The sequence below is a fragment of the Gavialis gangeticus genome, unplaced genomic scaffold (genome assembly GCF_001723915.1).
Source record: "Gavialis gangeticus isolate Ggan-Ray unplaced genomic scaffold, GavGan_comp1, whole genome shotgun sequence".
NCBI lineage: Eukaryota > Metazoa > Chordata > Crocodylia > Gavialidae > Gavialis > Gavialis gangeticus.
The window spans coordinates 22,879,384-22,885,514 of NW_017729002.1; the positions used below are offsets into that span (position 1 = coordinate 22,879,384).

Sequence of the window (6,131 nt, forward strand, 5' to 3'; positions counted from 1 at the left end):
TTGGGGGTCATGATTGACCCCAAGATGAACATGAGCCTTCAATGTGATGCTGCAGCTAGTAAAGCGAGCAAAGCACTGGCTTGCATGCATAGATGCTTCTCAAGCAAATCCAGGGACGTCATTCTCCTGTTGTATTCGGCTTTGGTGAGGCCACAGCTGGAGTACTGCGTCCAGTTTTGGGCTCCACAATTCAAAAAGGATGTGGAGAAGCTTGAGAGGATGCAGGGGAGAGCCACGCACATGATCAGAGGGCAGGAAAACAGACCTTACAATGAGAGGCTGAGAGCCATGGGGCTCTTCAGCCTGGAAAAGTGCAGGCCCAGGGGTGATCTGGTGGCCACCTATAAGTTTTATCAGGGGTGCTCATCAGGATTTGGGGGAACATATGTTCACCAGAGTTCCCCAAGGGATGACAAGATCGAACGGTCACAAACTCCACTGCAACCGATTCAAGCTGGACATAAGAAAGAACTTCTTCACTGTCCAAGCCCCCAAGGTTTGGAATAGACTGCCGCCGGAGGTTGTTCAAGCACCCACTTTGAATGCCTTCAAGACACATTTGGATGCTTATCTTGCTGGGATCCTATGATCCCTGCTGACTTCCTGCCTCTGGGGCAGGAGACTGGACTCGATGATCCTCTGGGGTGCCTTCCAGCCCAAATGTCTATGAAATCTTGAAATTAAGGAGTAGTGAAACGATGGATTAGCTATCTTACTAAAGTTCTAACTAGATTTATGCAAAAGACCAGCCTTTCATCCAGGACAATTATAAAGTGCTTTACCAAAGGTAGCCAAAATAATGGACATCAAGAGGAAAGTGCGCGTGCACTTTCTTGAAAAAGAAACACTTCTTTTTTCCTTCCTTTCTTGAAAAAGAAACTAACATACTGAATTAGAACACTCTATGTATTAGTTACATTCATAGATTCATAGGCTGGAAGGGACCTCGCAAATCAGCGACTCCAGCCAGCCCTCTGCCAGAAACAGGAAGTCTGCTGGGGTCAAATGACCCCCTGCAAGATAAGCATCCAAACACCATCTGAAAGAGTCCAGAGTAGGTGCTTGCACCACCCCTTGGGGGAGTCTATTCCAGGCCCTGGGCACTCAGACTGTAAAAAAATTTCTCCTTATGTCCAGTCTAAATCGGCCTCCAGAAGTTTGTGGCCATAAGACCTTGTTATCCCTTGGGGAACCCTGGTGAACAACTGTTCTCCCAGATCCTGGTGCACCCCCCTTCTGTACTTATAGGCTGCCACCAAGTCCCCCCTAAGCCTTCTCTTCTCCAGGCTGAAGAGTCCATGTCCCTCAACCTCTCCTTGTAAGACTTGCTCTCCTGGCCTTTGATCATGCAGGTGGCTCTCCTCTGGACTCTTTCAAGTTTATCCACGTCTCTCCTGAAATGGAGGGCCCAAAACTGGACAGTACTCCAGCTGCAGCCTCACTAAGGCCGAGCAGAGTGGGAGGATGACTTTCCTGGTTTTGCTTGAGATGCATCAGTAGATGCACACCAGAGTTTGGTTTGCTTTACTGGCCACAGCATCGCATTGGTGGCTCTTGTTCATCTTGTGGTCAATCAAGACCCCCAAGTCTCTTTCAGTCATGGTGCTAGCAAGCATAGCACTGCCGAGCCTATAAGTATGTTGCTGGTTTTTCCTCCCAAGGTGGAGCACACTGCACTCTCTGCTTTAAATGCCATCAGGTTTTAGTTTGCCCACCTTACAAGCCTGTCCAGGTTGGCCTGTATTCCCAACCTGTTCTCCAGTATGACTGCCTTCCTGCATACAAACTTTACCAGTCCACATCTGACACCTGAATCCAGATCGTTAATGAAAATGTTAAAGAGTACTGGCCCGAGTACTGAGCCTTGAGGGACACCACTTGTCACCTCGTGCCATGTTGATTTGCTCCCATCAACCAGTACTCTTTGGGTATGACGCCGCAGCCAGTTCCCCAGCCAGAGGACCATGAGATGGTGGAGGCCGCAGTTTTCCAGCTTAGCCATGAGAACATCATGGAAACCAAGTCAAAAGCTTTCTTGAAATCCACAGATATGACATCAGCCTCGTCTCTGTTGTCCAGGCAATGCATCACCTGGTCATAGGAGACAAGGTTGGTCAGGCAAGACCTTCCAGCAACAAAGCCATGTAGGCTGGCACTCAAAGTTGCCTTCCGTTAGCCTGCTGCTGATGAAACCCTTGATAATTTTTTCCAGGATCTTTCCCATAATGGATGTCAGACTGATTGGTCTGTAGTTCCCTGGGTCTTCCTTCCTCTCTTGAAGATGGGTCTTCCTTTCTTGAAGAATATCTGCCAGTCTCTCATTAATGAGACATAACTGACTGTAAACAGTGGGAGAAAATAAAAATGTAAATGAGGGTAAGATCACCCCAAGGAAGTCAGAACAGCATACAAGCAGGGGAGACTTGGCCTCCAGCATGGGACTCTAATCCTCAAAGACAGAAGGAACAAGCTCTTCCAGGAATTACAACGCTGCAATAGTAACAGCCCCATAGACCGACGTCGACTGCCGAAGTATGCTGCACTCAGAGAGATTCTTACGTGTTTACACATACACTGAAGATCTTGAAACTCCCATCCTCTCTGTGGGCTGATGCTTTTTTGTAGAAAAGAAGCATAAGGTGCTAGTTTATCTAGGAATATATGAGCTGCTTCTGATTGCCTGACTATCCCTATCTTTTGAACTCTGGAGAGATTTTCAGTGATTCCCACTGTACTAGAGAAAGGAAAGTAGGAATCTACTAGATCCCTATACTACCTCTTCACTTGACCTTCCACTTCTCTTCATAGCTCCACCAGAGTAGTAACAGAACACAAGAATTTTAACTACTACTGTTTAACCCAGCCAGGCACTTAATACATGCCACAGGGATTAAAATACCAGAAGCCACCATGGCTCCATAAGTGCTCAAACCACTGCTATTCTCAGCAAAGTCCCACCACTGGAGAAACACAGAAACGATTAGGACAGAAAGGCTAGCAGCAGTGAAGCCTTCATATGAAAGCTTTTGCTGTGTTAGGAATAACAGCTGTAACTAAAGGAAAATATTGTTATCAGAAGAAAAAGGCAATAATTTACTTTTAAGGTTTTTTTCGTGTGTGTCATTCAAATGACCAATTTTTCTGTGCATTACAAAACAGTGCATCTGAAAAAAGAGGCTACATGTCTTTCAGTGTCATGGAACTATAAATTTCAGATGGGGAGAAGCAGGGATAAGAGAACCTTACTATTTCCACTGTGAAACTTTTTGTAGCTCCAAGAATTTATCCAGGGCAGATTTGTTTTCCTTGAAGAAGCACAACAAAAGAAGGGACCTGGCAAAAGATGCATTTGCTCAATTAAGGCAACAGAAGTACTACACAAAGGCTGCCCGTACTATTCCACAGTCATACCTTTTATTTTAGAATATGTTCTTCTTGTTGACCAGGACTTTGCCTGTATCCTTTTCTGTTGATGCACAAGGTAACAGGAAAATATATTCCCTCGCAAACCTTCATTTATCTTCTTTCAGACTGACTGTGGATTGGAGACCCTCTCCAGCTGTTTCAACTACAGTCTTCGCAAACATATGGCCAAACTTGTTCTCTTGGAAAACACTGTGGAAGAAAGTATGATAAGCAAGCAGAAGCAAATATTCCAGATTCTATTCAAGGGGTCTGAGAAAGATGCTAGAGTGATGCTTCTTTATGATGCAGCTAATGGGACTCGTCATTAAGTGCTGGACAAAAATGTCAGGTCATTACCCAAGGTAATAATTATTTGAACAAATCATATGGCAGAAAATGAAGTTTGAAAAGTAGCTGCTGATGCTTCATAATTTACCCTAAAGGGACCTGCGGAGGAAAAAAAATGGCATGTGGGCCCCTTCAAGGCTCTTTCAGACTGATATTATTATTAATATCAATATTAATTACAGAGAATGCTAGAATGAGTTTGGAGATCATTTCATTTTTACAAAAAATCTTTTCCTCTTCCTTTTGCTTTTAAATTTTAATACACCAGGAACAATGAGATCTCTCTTTCCTAGATCTGGTGGAGGACAATAAAAATGAAGCAGCACTCATCTTTACTTTTGAGTGAAAGAACAGAGGTGGCAGATTTTTAATGAAGAAAGCTTTTCCCAAAAAACATTCCTTAGAGACTAAATAGCCTGCAACAGAAAAAGACCAGAAAAATCTAATATGCAGATTGTAAAACTATCAGCCATGGTGGGAAGCAGTCAACTCACATAAATGGTTTCCTTGAAGTCAATGGAACTACTATGATGAATAACTCTTCATGTGAATACAAGGGTTCTGCTTTGCTCTTAAATCTTTAGTTGCATTGTTTAAAAGGCTTTTGTCTTAATTGTTCTATTTTTAGTCCCTTGCAAGGTCACTAGTCCACTAGTAATGCAGAAAAAAGCACACACACAAAAAAGACGACTGAAGTTTCCAATAAAAATAAGCTTATTTTAAAAAAGGATATTTTTCAACGCTATAATGAAAAAAAGAAAACACCCTATAATATTTTCCCTTCATAGGATCATCTTTAAATGCCATTTTCATTCTCTTACCAGCTTGGTGTCAAAGGGAAATGTCTCCTCCTTCAGAATGGTCTCTGTCAACATGTTAACTACTACAGCTACTTCTGGAATCAATGCATCACACTTGCACTGTGAACATTAAAGGCTTGTCTAAGCATCTCCCCCTGTGGCAAAAAGAGGGAATTTCTGAATGGGGAGTCAAGCAGAAGCAAAGAACTAACTAGCAAGCTTTGAAGAGCTTAAGTTGTATTTGTCAAAAGGAACAAGTTTCAGATAAAGCCTTGGGAATGAAGGATACTTGGGAGAGAAGAATAGCATTTTCCCCTCCTGCAGTCCCCAAACTCTTACACCCTGCTCTAACCCCTCAGATACTCACTCTTGCAATCCCCCTCTCACAACCTGCCTACAGCAACAGATACCACAGCAGCATGGGGCAGCCACCATCCTTCATCCAAATTTCCCCATTAGGTTTTCTTTCCTGTCAATCCTGATCAGATGCCACAAGTTGTAGAGATAAATACAGATTTAGATATAAATAAAGCACAGGTACTGCATTCCAGTTGTCTAGCTCCTATGAAATCAATGGGCTGATGGAAGATTTCTCAAAGCATTTTACCAGCATAAATTAATTCAACCTCCCAATGCAACGAGATAATTCAGGATCATTATAAACAAAGAGAAAAGGCAAGTGACTTGGTCAAGCTTACACAGGAAGTCTAGGACAGAACTGAAATTGCACATAAATGCTACCACAACAGCCTTGTATGTCTTTGTTAGAAGAACAGTAACACAAAAACATGATATATAAATACAGTACCAGCCTTTTTGCAAGATGCAATCACTACAGAAGCTGTGCAGAGATGCAGATACAGAACACTTATTAAAAAAATTATTTGGGGTTCAGTTAGAATCCCTGTCCGTTTTGAGCAGTAAATATGATATAGCTAGACTTTAGCAAGAGTTTTGATAGTCTCCCACAACATCCTTGCAAGCAAGCAAAAGCAGTAGAGGTTGGATGAATGGACTGTAAAGGTGGATAGAAAACTAGCTGAAGCATCCAGCTCAAAGGGTAGTAATCAATGGCTCGATGTCTAGCTGACAGTTGGTAACAAGTGAAGTGTCCCAGGGGATTGGTCCTGGGGCCACTTTTGTTCAATGTCTTCATCAATAACATGGAAGATGGGATGAAGTGCACCTTCAGCAAGTTTGCAGATGACACCAAACTGGGGGGGAAGAAGTATATACATTAGAGGGTAGGGCTAAAATTCAGAGAGACCTAGACAAATTGGAGGATTGGGCCAAATAAGGACAAGTGCCATGAGGTTCATGAGGACAAGTGTAAAGTCCTGCATTTGTGACAAAACAATCCTATGCACCACTATAGGCTGGGGATCGAATGGCTACGCAGCAGCTCTGCAGAAAAGGACCTGGGGGTTACAGTGGACAATAAGCTGAATATGAGCCAACAGTGTGCCCTTGTTGCCAAGAAAGCTAAAGGCATACTAAGTGGGCTGCATTAGTAGGAGCACTGCTTGCAGATCGAGGGAAGCAATTATTCCTTTCTATTTGGCACTGGTGAGGCCACAT

General features: G+C 43.2%; 1 protein-coding gene across 2 annotated transcripts in view; it reads right to left on the reverse strand.

The window, feature by feature from the left end:
- LOC109290847 (ankyrin repeat and fibronectin type-III domain-containing protein 1-like) overlaps positions 1-6,131 on the reverse strand; it is a 680,006-nt gene that overhangs the window by 577,051 nt on the left and 96,824 nt on the right. The window contains exon 1 of one of the 2 annotated variants that reach the window (XM_019507655.1): positions 3,412-3,549. The exons of the other annotated variant lie outside the window; for it this stretch is intronic. The gene's annotated coding sequence lies outside the window, so the exon portion shown is untranslated. Of the gene's footprint in view, positions 1-3,411; positions 3,550-6,131 lie in introns of those variants that run through there. 2 annotated transcript variants of the gene reach the window in all.